Source organism: Eurosta solidaginis, chromosome 4, assembly GCF_040869045.1.
Source record: "Eurosta solidaginis isolate ZX-2024a chromosome 4, ASM4086904v1, whole genome shotgun sequence".
Taxonomy (NCBI): domain Eukaryota; kingdom Metazoa; phylum Arthropoda; class Insecta; order Diptera; family Tephritidae; genus Eurosta; species Eurosta solidaginis.
The window spans coordinates 15,918,114-15,931,230 of record NC_090322.1 but is presented as its reverse complement, the minus strand read 5'-3'; the positions used below and the strand labels follow the sequence as shown (position 1 = coordinate 15,931,230).

Sequence of the window (13,117 nt, the reverse complement as noted above, 5' to 3'; positions counted from 1 at the left end):
AGTATTTTTCGCTTCATCTATCTCCATCTTCGACACATTCTATCTCTTTCTCAATCTCCTTCTCTCTTTTCTCTTCTCTCAATTTCTTTCCATTCTTATGCATCCCTTATTGCCTGTTCCAGAGGGTGGTATGTATTTTATTCCAGTCCCAGTCCCAGTCCCACTCCGAGTCTTAGTCCCAGTCCTAGTCCTAATCCTAGTCCCAGTCCGTCTCTGGATAATATATTACTCTGTACTAAAGCACTCATCAACAGCTTTCATTTGATATCCATATTGTATAAACACTGTCTAGGCATTCACTGGCCCACGTTTTGGCCTATATCTCGAGACCCTAGTCACCCAGGGGTATAAAAATTACCCTCTACTAAAGCACTCATCAACAGCTTTCATTTGTTATCCGTATTCTATAAACACATTCTAGGGGTACTTGGGTCCACGTTTCGGCCTATATCTCGAGACCCTGTACGTCGATCGCAACCAACTTGTGTGAAAGTTTGAACAAAATCGACCGACGCATCTCTTCAAACACCGGCCACCAACTAACACACATTTTATCCTTTCTTTTATATAAATAGACTTTTATTTTTCACACTTCACTATAATATTAAAACGAAATGCAGATTTTCGTTGCTTTTGAAATTCGGCTTAAAAATTGCACATGGAACAACTGAAGACTCTCCTGAATTAAAAAAATGTCATAGTACCTCTAAATCACGGCCCCCTCAGAAACCCCGGGCCCGGGGTTTGCAATAAAATAATATTACGACTATAAACTGAGTGATAACCTATCCTATATTTCAAGCTAGATCAAACTACACACGGGGTGCAAAACAAATTCAAAATCGGTTCAGTAGTTTAGGGGTCCATCGCGGACAAACATAGTGACACGTAATTTTTATATATTAAGATAGTACTTTAGTTATACTCATTTCATTTTTTTTCAGGATTTCATTGATTGGAGAAAGCAATGCAGGTTTTTCATTGTTTTGTTTGAATGTTTTCTTTGTGGTGTTATTATAAAGAGTTTACAATTGAGCACTGAATTAGCGATTTTCTATTGTCAAACGCGAAAAAAAATTCAAAATGATAGATATTTAAACTAGCTAAAAATGGAGGAAAATGAAAACGGAACAAACAAAAATTGGAATTGAAAAAAATATATGTGCCCCGGTCTATAAAAAGGTGGCTTTCACGTGGTGAAAACTAGAAAGTCCTAACTTCCTTAGAAGTGTACTAAAAATGTAGAGAGAGGACAAATGAAAGACGATGAAGCCTTTGGTTTCTTCGATGCCACTTTGGTGGCTGGTGAAGCATCCTCAGATTTTTTGATAGCAGTTTTTTCGATGGCAATGGAGCCAAAATATCGGTCAGAAACTGGTTTGTGCTTTGCCTTTTGGGCATGACCGTTCATAATGCAAAAGAAAAACTACTAAGAAACTGAAGAAATGCATTGTTTATCTTTAACAGCTGTTTCTCGCAATTTCTTTTTTGAGTTATAAGCCACCTTTTCATAGACCGGGTCACATATTTATTGTATGTATATAAGAGAGATTTTTAAATTGTATCAAAAACAACTGTGTATAAAGAAAAAACATACATTTACTTATGTATAAAAAATTCATTAAATTTCAAATAAGTAAAAGGATTTAAATTTAAAACAAACCTTTAAACTGACAATAATATTAAAGCAAATTCAATAGTAGTTAAGCATCACAACTGAAAATATTAAAAAATAATAATTGAAAAAGATTAAAAAATATTTTTTTATTTTATAAATTACTTCTCAATTATGGAAAACAAAATATTAAAAAAATAAGAAAAAAATTTAAAAAAATAAACAATAATTATCGTATAAATATTTTTAAAGGATTGGGCTCGAATTCGAAATAAGAAAAGTTAAAAAAACGAATACATATTTACAACCAAATATCAAACGAAAAATCGGCCTACATTTAAATTAATAAACATGTTACATTTGTCCATAACAAAGAAACAATAGTTTAAAAATATGTAAATAAACTTGAGCTCGATTCGAACCGACAATATTATGAAAGGACTTTTTTCCGCGTTTTGATTGTTTTGGATCTTCTTCAGGGAGCCAGCCTTTGTAAACACATTTTGGCTCAATAAAAGTTATAAGAATATTAGTTGTATGTATAAAGAAAAAAATTATTTCGCAAAAAAGAAAATTAACCAATTTGAAAATATTTACATAAGAAATTATATTTTTACTAAAACAAATAAAACACACAAAACAAGCAAACAAGCTTTAACATTTTCAAATATGCATAACACACAAGTGTGCTTGAAATTCCCCAGTACAATAGAAGAAAGAAAACAATAGGAATAATAAAAAGCGAAATAATAGCAATGAAAAAAAGTAGGCCGAGTTGTAGAAAAAAAAATTGGAATGTGAAGTAATTGGATCTCTTTCTTCTTCTTTTTTTTTAAATATACATTTTAATGCATAAAAAGTGAATACTTAAATGACATTTTTATGTAACAGCACGAACGGATTTAGAGCATTTTGTTTTTTAACTTCACAAAAAAACGTGAAACAAGAACAACGAACCCTGCAAGTTCCGTTTAATTTTTTACCCTTTGTATATGTATTTGTAGATTTGCAATTCATGTGCAGTGTTGCCAGGTGATGCAAAAAAAAGAAGCTAGATTGGCAAAAAAAAAGGTTAGAAAAGGCTAAATTTAGAAAAAAAAGAAGCTAAAAAAAGGCCAGAAATTTTTTGGTTAATTCATTAAATTTTTTTATGTTTTAGTTTACACATTTGTAAATAAAAACTTATAAACATAAATTAAGCATAACTTCCTGTTTCAAAACATATCAGGGACATTTTCTTTGACTAGCACATGGAATTACTTTAAATGATTGCATATGTGTATATACATAAAAAAATATTACAAACTAATTATTTATATAAAATATTCCCCGTCTGAAGAATCAGAAGAGCTTAAATCTGGGTATAAAGTTTGGCTATTTACCATAGATATGAGATCATCGGTAATTTCAAAGTCATTACAACATTTAGATAATCGTTTTAACGAGCATCTAATATTAAGCAGCGCATTAAGCATTTTAATTTTTAGTTTGTTCCTTAATTTAGTTTTCAGAATTTCCATGCCACTAAAAACTCTTTCAACCTCCGCGTTACTGAGTGGTAATACAAAAAAACTAATTATGAATTCGACAAGTTCTAAAAAAGGAGGTTCGTTTAATGCATTTTTATGTAAATTCCATGGTGGAGTGTATATTTTTCCATTGTATTGTTATAAGTTTTCGCCACTGCAGCTCTATTAATGCTATTTGACTTGAAGAATAACTATACTTCTCTTTTTCAAAGTAAGAAAATACATCTGGCTTTGAAATTTTCAACGAATTTTCAGCAGAAAAAGAATTAATCTTTTGTAGAGAACTCATATTATTAGGTATTAGGTGTTCACAGGAACTATTGAAATTATTTTATTTTGGAAATTTTTAAAAATACATTCGGAGTAAAAAAGGCTAGAAAAAAGTCACGAAGCTAAACACAAAATTTCGAGGCTAAATGCAAAAAAAAGGCTAAATCTAGCCTCGAAAAGGCTAACCTGGCAACACTGTTCATGTGAATGGCAGATGAGCTCAAAAGAGAGCAACAGAGCAGGTAATGAGAAAAAAAGGGAAAAATGTGCATACAAAATTAATAAATAAGCAAAAACATGAAGCAGTAGCAGTGACAGTCGCCACACGTATGGGGTATTCCATGACAAAGTGGTTATTACAGCCGCATTTAAAATCAGCGATTTCGCTGAAATTTGAAAATCTTTATGTTTCAATTAAAAAGAATTTGCCAAAGATATGAAATTTTGAAAATTTCCAATTTTTTTGATAACTTTGTTTATTTTATATGTAAAAATGGTGCATTTCAAATTGTTTGATATCATTATTTCAAAGCTAAAAAAATTATAAAAATACAATTGCCGCAAACACAATCTTTGAGCTTAGCCTCATAAAGAAATAATGGGTTGCATATTTTTTTTTTAGTTTTTAAGCATTTATTTTTCTAAATTTCACAATTGGGAAATTTAAACGGAAAAAAATATAGCCCATCATTATCCCATTGCGAAACCAGGCTCAAAACTCATGTTTCCGGATGTAGTATTTTTGAAAATTTTTATAAATAAAAACCATGTTTATTAGGCTTTTTTGTACTTTGAGCCCAAAAATAAGTAATCAACGTTGAAATAAACTACTTTTTGAACAATTTCTTCAGCAACTTTAAAAACAATTAATAAGAAAAAAAGAAGCGTGTAAGAAAAATAATAAAAAATCAGAAGTTTCCACACTGAAGCCAAACGTGCTCAAAATTCGTCAATAATGGGTTAATATAATAATGTGTTAGGACGCTGTATGTTTTTTGTAGGTATAACCTCTCTTATTCAAATAATTTGATTTCAAAACTACGAAAAACTGGACCATAAAGGGCTAACCCCTTATCGTTAAGGAGTTAATAAATAGTCATTAAAGAGTTAAGTTTATACAAATTTACTAACTGAGCAGAGGTTTACAAATTCTTATTCAACTAATTTTATTTAGAAATTGAAAAAAAATGGTCCACAAAGTTCAGATTAACTGCTTGATGAAGCGACTTTGATGTAAAAAAATCGAATTCAAAATTTTGAGCACCTCCATATATGAATATGAGCGACCTCACTGCGTGTGTGCAAATATGAAAATTTCTGCATTTCTCAAAAATGTTCCGACTTTGTAAGTTTTATAATTTATTATTGATTAGTTGGTAGAAACAAATTGACAAAATCATAGCACCCTTTTTCGGTGGATACACAAATATGTTGGAATATCAGCGAAATCGGTGATGCAAAATACATCGGACGTATGTATGATTTGGCATGGAATGTGCCTTATGCAACTGAGGAGTAGCAACTGAAGCCGCTGCTTTAAACTGTAGGAATCATAAAAACTGCTTCAGAGAATTTGCTTACAGTTTGGTGTTTTTTTGTTGTTTTTTGTCATGAGATCCAAAGAGAAAAAAATTAATAAATAATTAATAATAGCAATTATTTAAACATTTATTTGCGGGACTTACATGCTTAGATGTAAAATAAAAATTTTGTAAAGCAAAAAAGTAAAATATTGCAAAGCAAAAATTTAATTAAAAATGTTAAGTAATAAAAAATATGTATTAAAAAAAATTTAAATAAAATAACTAAATCTTGTATAAAATATCAAAAAAAGTAACTTTATTTATAAAAAAATTAGCTTTAACTTTAAAATTTTTTTTCGATACTTAGTTTTTAGTCACGTACATATGTATGAGTTTTCCTTTCTAACAGCTTTAAAAATACAATTTTATTCGATTTTAACAAAAATATATCTAAAAATATTTTTCACTCTATACAATGAAATGAATGTTTTTATTTATTTTCAAAACCAACACGCGCGCCGTTTTGACTCTAAAATCGTACTAAAAGATGCTAAGCTCACGATATTACAGGCAAGTTTCAGTGTGGTTAAATAAATAAAGGGAACTACTAAATGGGGTGAAAAGCAAATATTCATAAAAAGAACATAAGAACAATAAAGCAGAAACAGAAAAACATAAAACATTCAAGCTCATTTAAATACAAAAACATCCATCCAGTAGTATTATGTTTAATCGAAAAATGGAAAATAATAATTACTTGACGCTGCAGAGCGCATAACAGCCAATAGAGGTGAACTGAGGTGATTAAATTAGAGCTCAGTCAAGCATTAAGCCAAACAGTGAGTCGTGGGTGGACTAGCGATTTTTTTTTAAATAAATATTGGAGAACAATAAATAGACCATAAATAATGATGATGAAATTGATAAATTTTGCACTCTTTATTAATTGGCATCTAGCTCTCTAGATGGCGCTTGATAGCTGAAGTTAAATAGAAACACCAAGAGGAGCCAAATCATTTCCTATTTCATCTACGTTCAAGCTTCTGCTGCCACCGGCGGTTGGTGATGGATATGCTACTCTAATGGCTGCAGCGTTTCCATGCATTCGCATAACACAACCATGGACATACCGTCAACCAACACCTCAAACTTTTCACATACCTGCCTTTTGTGCTCTTTTTTCTATTTTAAACGCGCTTCTGTTTCAAGGATCTTGATCTTCGCCGCTTTCTGAACTTTGCATTTGTATGACAACGTGATTATGTTGGCTCGAACTTCATTTTCAAGGCCAAGCGACGTTACTCATCGTTGTTTTTTCGAGCTACCTGATATCTCACGGTGCGTAACACAGGTGACAAAGCCGGCTGCGGAATCCATTAGATGATGTATACTGGAACGATTCTTTATCTATTCCCATATTTGGCTTGGTTTAGGCACTTTGCCATCTTCAGTGTAACTTTTCGTTCTCTTTTGTCAAATTTGGTTTGAAGACTAATCGAAATATTACACTGAAGATGACACAACGAGTTTGACAAAGGTTGACGGGAAATTGTTCCCACATAGATCAGCTCTCCAACTTGTCGGAAAATCAAAAAATAGGTTAGTTTCTTGCATAAGCAGCATTTTGGCAACAAAGTGTCTCCGAACGATTTCAAGCTGATAATTTTGATTTCACGTTGCTTTGATCAGGAAAGAACAGCCAACCAGCTTGAGTAATCTATTTTTACATTGGACGTCGTACATTCCAGCTGTATACCTTCAAATTATAGTCAGTAGCACGTTTACTTGCTCGGAGGTCATAAGAAAAACTTTTGTTTTTACTGGAGCTGCTTTTATATAGCGTATCTCAAAGCCAGCGCATAGCCTAGACTGCGGAATTAATTACAGTTATTTACAAATTCATATAGCGACCCAATTACACCAAGCCTATACGTAGCTGCAACTCTTAATGTACCCAACTTCTGTAAGCTCTTAAACAAAGTATGTCATAGCAAGATCAGTGAAGCCTCCTTTCCTTCTGCTTTCGCTCATTGACATCGACAGCGGTAACGAACCCCTCAGCTTTATTGATTATCAAGTTAAACATTATTTCCCTCTACAGCGCACAGTGTTTCGTGTAGAACAAGCTAGCTGGACAAAAACAAAGTTCTTATTCCAAGAAAAGTGTAATGAGAAATGAAAGAAAACAAACAAAATAACGGGATTTTTGCTTTTTTTTTTTGATATTTTTGCTCATATATATTGAGTAATTGAAGTAAGAAGGCAGGAGTGGCCGTAAAATGCATTGATTAATTTGCAAAATTCTTGTTGAATATTAAGATTCATATTTCTTTTAAGTGAACACTTTTACATAATTTTTTTGATGGATTCTAAGCTCGAAGGTAAGTAAAATTTTTTAATTGTAATTCTTTCACAATTAGAGTATTTTCAATATATTTAACATTCCGTTATTAAGAAGAAAAGGTATTTTTTCCCTATATTTTTAACTTTAGGGACAAAAAAGTTACTTACATCCGCGGACATCCGGGCTTAATTTTACATATGTTATAGTCGCAAGTATTCTCTAATAGTCGAAAGAAAAAACCATTGCGAATTCTTTGCACATCTATTTTTAATTTTTTTTTTTTTTTTGTAGATTTAGTTATCCCTACATATCAAATAGGATGTATGTACGTACCAGCTCCGACGAGATATTTGAACCTTTAAAGCTGATCTACAAACGGCAAAACCAATTCCCTGGTACTGGGAACAAACACGTAGCCATAAAACATACAAAAATAAACGCGCAAGCTCAACAAGATCACACCAAAAGCAAAAAGGCGAAGATCATTGACTTCAACCTGCCACAACCTACCGCACCAGTCACCAAGGCATAAAAACAGGTACATACAATGGATTGATGAAGATAAACCAAAACCAGGTTTCGGCAATACCAATGACGGCAACACTGCTCGTAGGTTTTTCGAAAATTCTGAGGCTAGTGCTGAGATTACGGGATTGGATGTAACGCTCATCAAAAGATTCGACACTCTCCTTCGCGCATTAGCATCTGGGTACAATATAAATATCCAAAAATTAGAAAAATTTGCGGGCGAGACTAAAAAACTATACATAGATCTCTATCCATGGTTTAATATGCCTGTTACAGTTCATAAATTCTTAGTGCATAGTACTGATATTATAAAATAAGCAATTTTACCTATTGGTCAACTTTCCGAGGAAGCACAGGAAGCCCGTAACAAAGATTTGAGACGATTCAGGGCTGATAACACACAAAAGCATTCGCGTGAAGCCACGAATAGAGATCTTATGAATATGTTGCTTATAACATCGGATCCTTTAGTTAACAGTTTTAGGGAGATACCTAAGAAAAAATTTAAAAGTCTGACTTCAGAAGTCTTAAATTTACTGTCCCCCGATAATGTTGAGGAGTCAATAAATACCCCAGTTGTTTCAAGCTTTCACAGTAGTGTTGCTGATGTTCATGACTATTCCACAAGTGACTCATCCAATGAAAGTGATGATAGCGAATAATAACATAATTATAAAAGATAACCTACCCTATAACTTTTTGTTGTCTTTTCTACTTTGTATGATATTTACTTTTAAGTTTTTGTAATAAGTAATTTTCACATAATTAATTTAATTATTTACATTGTTATTATTATTATTGTAATTCACTTTTACATTCCTGACTGGTACTATAAAATAATTCTGTAAAAATTGTAGTGCCAGGATAATTACTCAAATAAATACAAAATATGTATGTACATATGTACAGTCACTCACATAAATAAGTAGACACCCCTTGTTGGATAATTCTTACAATTTTCGCTTTCGCAAATTTATTTTAACTAATTTCCCATAAGAAAATTTGTCACGATCTATAACAAAAACTAAATTATGTATATTTAAAAACTTGACGAATTTTCATAAAAAATTTTAATTTTTTTTCCGAATTTTTAGAATTTTTTAGAGTATTGAGATTTGTATTCCATTCAATTTAAGTACAATAAAGTAACATTCTTAAGTCCTTTAAATTTTTTTGGATCTATGTCACTTATTCACATGAGTTACTGTATATGAAATAAGCAAATGTATGCATATGAAGTAAAATTTTGGAAAAAAAATAAAAAAAAGAACATATGGCTGAAAAAATGACGTAGTTGTAATAAATGACTGCATATGAAACGGAAAATCTTATAAAATAATTTTGTCCAGCTAGCTTGTTCTACACGAAACACTGTGCAGCGCTTTGTTTTTCTAAGCTGACATAATCAACCCAACGTGAATACCCCAAATGATTTTTAAAAAACTACCAGAAAATATTAGAAATACTCAGCCTTAAATCACTGAGTTTTCAATTCTCCAAAATGCACTAAAATAATTCAATGTACTAAAGAGATTCTACGCAAGTAGATTACTACAGGGATGTGAGATAGAAAACATTTTCATCTCATTTCAGCATTTTTAAGCGCTTAAAGGAAAAGTTGGCAACCAAAGTAGCGCCACGCATTATCTACTCCAAAAACTTTCCCGTTTGCAGGGCTGGCAGCTCGTGTGCCAACGGGATTAAATTCAAATAGAAATACAACAAAAAATAAATATGTATATAAAAGTATATCCAAAGCGGACGATTTACTAAAAGCACATTTAGGGTAGAGAGTAGCAAAAATAAATAAAACCGGAATGCAACCATAAAAATAAAAAAATAAAAAAACAAGAAATACTTAATCAGGTGAGTGCTACGGAAAGTGGGGAAAAAAACTAACAAAAAACACAAAAAGAAACACAACATACTGCAAGTGATAAGATAACAGACAAAAAAGGAAAGCAAGCAATATCTAATCAAAAACAAGCCAGTAAAAGTGGGGATTCGTGGTGAGGTGAAATCATGAGATTGTGGAGTAGTATTTTAGAGTTGAGTGATTGACAAGCAGTATAAATATTAATATTATTCACCCTTATTGTCATTGTCGTCGTCGACATCGTCGTCGTTTTTCAGTCGCCGTCACATCGTATCGACTTCGTCGTCACTTCGACACCAAATCGGTATTGGCTAAGCTTGTTGAGACGACGCCGACAGTTTATCGATAGAACGAAAGGAAAATATACCATCTCTGCCATTTCTGGATCAGCTGTTCGATTTTTCTTACTATTTCTGAATCTTCTTTTCGCGATTTCAGCTTTGTTTAAATATTTTATTTCAAGATATTGCAAAAAATTTTTTTATGACAGTAGTGCGAGCTCTAGTGACGAAAATAATAGAGGAGCTTAGACTAAATAGAAAAAAAAATAAGGAATAACTCCGATGTATTTCGTTTGCCAGACAACAAGTATGTATAAATACTTTCGGGGGTTTTAGAATGTATTAATGTTTCAGCTGGAAATATTTTACTTTATTTCAGATTTGAAGACTCTTTTCGTCTCAGTAAAACTGCCTTCAGATATGTTCTGGAAACGATTCAGCCGCATATGAAAAACGAAATCAGGACAACGGCGATTTCAAAAACCATAAAATTGGCAGCAACGTGTGGATTTTTGGGGCAAGGTTCCTATCAACTAAGTGTGGGAAATGATTTCCATCTTGGACTTTCCCAGCCTTCCATTAGTGCTGTACTTTCTGAAACACTCTACGTTGTGGAACCTGTTATATGTCCTCTTTGGATAAAATTTCATATGACAGAGGCTGAATACACAGAATGTAAGGAGTATTTTTTCGAAAAAACTGGCTTTTCAGGAGTTATTGGCTGCGTCGATGGAACTCATATAAAAATTTTGGCTCCTAGAAAACAAGACCAGAATTATACTACTATAGGAAAGAATTTTTTAGTATAAATGCCATGATTGTAAGAACAGATAAACTTTTAATCGACTAAATAATAATTTTTTTAACAAACAATTTAACAGATCTGTGATCATAAGTTGCGAATAAGGTATATGGATGCTTGGCATGCGGGTTCGGGCATTGATTCCCTCATATGGAACATTAGCCATGCTAGTAGAATTCTGCGAGAACGATACGGTACTGGAGAGCGTAACTTCTGGCTTTTAGGTAAAACCCAACTACACCCAATTTAAATCATGCAAAAAGTTATATACTTTTTTTATATTTGTAGGCGATGCGGGCTATCCTCTAGAACAATTTATTATGACACCGTATCGAAGCACAGCAGAAGGAAGACCCGAGGCTATTTACAATACCAAGCACGCCAAAGCTAGAAACATAATTGAATGTACTATTGGCGTACTAAAAAACCGTTTTCGGTGTTTGCTAGCTGCACGTCAACTTCACTATACGCCATCTAAAGCCACGCAAATTGCTAATGTATGTGCAGCACTTCACAACATATCCATTGACTTTAGTTCTCGCTCTGCAAACGAGGATGTACACAGTCAAGAGCAGAACTTAGAGAATAGTGATAATATTGATGATGTAGAAAATATCGTGAATATGGAAGCATCAAAAATTAGAGAGCAAATCAAAACCAGCTTTGTATAGTTTCAAAGTGAAAATTTCAGTTCATTTTTTATTGTGTACATACATATATGCATTAAATTCAGTCGTCTTAATAACTAATATCACAAAACAAAAATAATTCAGTTCTTTGGAAATAAAATGTAATTCAGGTACTTACAATAAAATAACTATGTACGTCAAACAAATCAGTCTTCTTTTTTTTTTCTAAGTTCTTAAGTTAAGTTTTTGCTATTTTACTTTTTATGGCTTTTAAAACCATATTCATTTTATGAAGTTCTGCTTCCCTACATTCTTTTTTCTTTAGCATCTTTAGCTTTTCCTCCTCAATCGCGACCATTTTTTTTTTTGGTACCGTGCCGTATCTCTTAAAGGGTACTTAATTGAATTTAGCCTGTTCGTGGCATCGGTAAGGACCCTCTATTGCATGCTGCTGTGTCGTCTTTACCCTTTTTTTGTTTTTGTGTACTCTAGTAGCAACGGGAGTTTGGGATCTGCTTATTCCGACTGCTGAAGTACTCGGGCCAATTTCGGAAGGAAAATCCTGTGGATGCAGTTGAACATCTGAAATTATTTGCGGATCATCCTCGACAACACAATTAACGTAAGTTTCTATAGTTTGGTCTACCGGCAGCTGCACACCTTGTACAATCCCTTCCGGGCTCAGCTGCTTGTCGAATTGCACCAAGTTGGCCACTGGCTCTTCCAACGGACTTAGCGTAAATTGTTTATTCATGCCACCACCTGTTGCATTGCTTTCTTCCCTATTTTTCACCAGGATTTTCTTCACTTTAAATTTTAAATCTCGCCATACCTGCAGAGTATATTTTCATTAAAAACTATGCTCTATTAATTGAATTACTTTAATTACTTTTTGCCAACCGTCGCTGTCTCTTAAAGGTCCCAAAGAATTTAATTTTATGCTGATCGCTTCCCACTGTTGTTTAAAATTTGCTGGTGCCATACCTCTTTGGAAGCCTTTTGCTAGGCATTTTGAATATCTAAAAACCAATGCATATTACACGCTTGCATACTTAATTCATTAAAAAAGAAATATTTTACTTACAAATTTTCCTTCTGTCGTCAGTAAAAATAGCGTCGACGAAAATGGCGTCGTGTGATGGGGACGACGACAGCAAATTTGCTTAGCCAATACCAAAAATGTGTCGATAGTCGTCAATAGCTATCGAAACCGACAATGACAATACCGAATTTAACACGTCGTCGTGTGTTTACGACGTTTAGTGACGACGACGACAATAGCTATCATCCGGTGGCAAAATCCTGAGCCAGATAAATAATTTTGCATGTAAATGCAACAACAACGATTTGAGCCAGATAAATCCAGATAGAAGTCTGGTTCAATTTGTGAGCCAGATAATTTGTTAATTACTTCTTTTTAGGTTGGCAACGCGGCCTTTAACATACCTACTTTCTCAAAAATAGATGTCGCTGCTTAGCCTTTCGCCGTATGAGTTAAATGAAAAATAGCGGCGACATCTGCCTATCACATTTCACGTGTGCGAAAATTTCACGACATCTGTTTCCCAAGTCTCTCAATGATCCAGAGCATTCCCGTGAGAATTGAGCGTGAGCCGGAGCTGTAAAACTCACTGAAAGACGGCAAATGACAATAAGGGTGATTATATATTTAGGCTTAAAACAGTAACAACAAAAAATTTTGTAGGTATAGATTTTTAAA

At 33.0% G+C, this 13,117-nt stretch overlaps 1 protein-coding gene across 10 annotated transcripts in view; it reads right to left on the bottom strand.

Annotated features, from left to right (window-relative positions):
• Window positions 1-13,117, bottom strand: part of bif (bifocal) — a 177,700-nt gene that overhangs the window by 125,946 nt on the left and 38,637 nt on the right. Inside the window, exons 1-2 of one of the 10 annotated variants that reach the window (XM_067780351.1) lie at window positions 5,320-5,459; window positions 1,664-1,716 (exon numbers count right to left, since the gene is read on the bottom strand). The exons of 8 other annotated variants lie outside the window; for them this stretch is intronic. The gene's annotated coding sequence lies outside the window, so the exon portion shown is untranslated. Of the gene's footprint in view, window positions 1-1,663; window positions 1,717-5,319; window positions 5,460-13,117 lie in introns of those variants that run through there. One more of the 10 variants, XM_067780350.1, reaches the window with a different exon arrangement.